The sequence below is a fragment of the Euleptes europaea genome, chromosome 3, assembly GCF_029931775.1.
Source record: "Euleptes europaea isolate rEulEur1 chromosome 3, rEulEur1.hap1, whole genome shotgun sequence".
NCBI lineage: Eukaryota > Metazoa > Chordata > Lepidosauria > Squamata > Sphaerodactylidae > Euleptes > Euleptes europaea.
The window spans coordinates 108,281,935-108,284,635 of NC_079314.1; positions in this window are offsets into that span (position 1 = coordinate 108,281,935).

Sequence of the window (2,701 nt, forward strand, 5' to 3'; positions counted from 1 at the left end):
TTGAGACCCACTGGCAGATGCTGCCTGTAAAGTAGGCCCTGGTGAAACAGAACCTCTTCCCAGAAGGGTCCCTTCCCTTCACCAGTCACCAAACCCTGGGCATGTAAGAAAGGGACGTGAGAGCCAAGCACTGACACAACCCTTCCTGCCCTCCCTCTCATGATCTGCTGAAGTTCAAACAATCAGCAATCAGTCTTCCCCATACATTCCTTGGAGGCTTTGTTCTGTGGCTGTGGCTCAGTGGTAGAGCCTCTGCTTGGCATGCAGAAGGTCCCAGGTTCAATCCCCGGCATCTCCAGTTAAAGGGACTAGGCGAGTAGGTGACGTGAAAGATCCCTCCCTGAGACCCAGGACAGCCGCTGCTGGTCTGAGTAGACAATACTGATTTTGATGGACCAAGGCCCTGATTCAGTATAAGACAGCTTCATATGTTCATGTGTGTTCCCCCACCACCTAAAGGTAGGGTTGCCAGCTCTGGGTTGGGAAATTCCTTAAGATTTTGGGGGGTGGAGCCTGGGGAAGGCGTGGTTTCTGGAAGGAAGAGCCCTCAGAGGGACATCAGTACTATACAATCCACCTTCCAAGGCAGCCATTTTCTCCAGGGGAACTGCTCTCTGTCAGCTGGAGATCAGTTGTCATTCTGGGAGATCTCCAGCCATCACCTGGAGGTTGTCAGCCCTACCTAAGGGGTAGTGGGCAATCACACATGCCACATGGTATTCTCTGCAATGATTCAAAAATTGTGAAACTCCACCCCACAATGGGAAAACATTGGGTCCCATCTTTGTAGGTCTTCAGATGCCGGGGGAAACTGTTTTGTTCCAGACGGCTGCCTGATTTATATCTTTGTGGTAGTTTTCCGTTAGTTCTTGCCAGCCAATTGGATCCCATGAGGCAGAAAGTTGGGTTAATTTTTAAATGAACAAATAAATACAAATGCTTGCTGTGAAAGGCTGCTGAGCTTGATTTCAAGTTTGGTTGCATCATGGATTGTATTAGATTGCCAGCCACCTTTGAGATTTCTTCCTGAAGGATGGGATAAAAATATTTCAGTCTGTCAGTTGATACCCTTATTAAAAATGGGGACAGAGAATCCTCTAAATTTACATTGCAATGAGTACCACGTACGTAATAATGGTTTTTTTCTGCTACAGTGTCCCATTCTTGACAAAGGAGGTACTTGTGGTAGAGTGCTAATATTGCATGAAACAAGTTCAGGGGTTCACTTTCTGACATCTCCAATTAAGGGTTCTCAAACAGTAACATTCGGAAGGAACTTTCTCTGTGTATACAGAATACTGTGTACTGTGCTGGTCACCACACCTAAAAAAGGATATTGCAGAGCTTGAGAAGGTGTAGAAAAGAGCAACCAAAATGATCAGGGGACTAGAGCAACTGCCCTATGAGGAGCGGTTAAAACACTTAGGGCTGTTTAGCTTGGAAAGAAGGCAATTAAGGGGAGACATGATAGAGATCTATAACATTATGCATGGTATAGAGAGGGTGGAGAGGGAGGAGCTTTTCTCCGTCTCTCATAATACTAGAATGTGAGGTCATCTGCTGAAGTTGGAGGGCAGACCCCTCTCCAGACCCCTCACCATCTTTGTTGCCCTTCTCTGGACACGTTCCAGCTTGTCTACATCTTTCTTAAACTGCGGTGCCCAAAACTAAACACAATACTCTAGGTGAGGTCTACCCAGAGCAGAGTAAAATGATACCATCACTTTGTGTGATCTGGACACTATACTTCTGTTGATGCAGCCCAAGATTGCATACAGCCCAAGATCGCAATTCATGGCTACTAGTAAAAATGGATATTAGTAACGATGCATACACATTCTCTCCAGGATCAGAGGAAAATGCCTATTATATTAGATGCTGTGGAACACAGACAGGATAATGCTGCTGCAGTTTTCTTGTCTGTGGGCCACTGTGTGAACAGACTGCTGGACTTGATGGTAAGAAAACTTGGTAAGAGAACTGTTTTGTGTTTGTAGCTTAGCTGGCTACTCAGCTATCAGTATTCCTGGCTCCAAATCATAGAAAACAGGAAGGGAAAAGAGAAAGGTTGACCTCTTGTTATGTGCGCTTCTAAGAGCAAAACAAAGAAGACAGATTAGCTGCTTATATCACATCATATTGTTCATAGCAACCCCCTTGTTTTAATAATATTTTTTCCTTGTACACCTGATATTGGAGGAGCTCATTCTGCAGCTATTTCTATACCCCAAAGATTATTTCAGAAGAGGATTTTGCAACATGAGATTCTGTAGCTAGGGCTGGGTATTGAACTAGGGATCTTATGCATGCAAGGCCTGTACTCAGTCATGGAACTTTCTCCTAAAAGGAGAAGGAATGGAACACAGAATACATTTTTTTTAATCTCACAATGTAAACAAGACTTTCGGATCCTGGGGATTCTCTTATAGCAAGTGGGTTAGGGCTATGCTAACTGCTGCCTAGGGTTACTAATTAGCTTTTTAATTAAGAGGAGCCGAATCGCTTTCAGTCTAGTTTGACCCTTGGATTTCAAAAGTCTCAGGGCATTTCTGGAGGAGGGAGGGTGGAAGGAAGAGCGAAACAGACACACAGAAGCTCTCGATTCACTGGCTTACAGCAGGATTGCTGTTGCCTTAGTATCGAATTTATGAACCAAGCCCTTAAATACCCCACACTTTTTCACACCATGTGCTATTTTCTT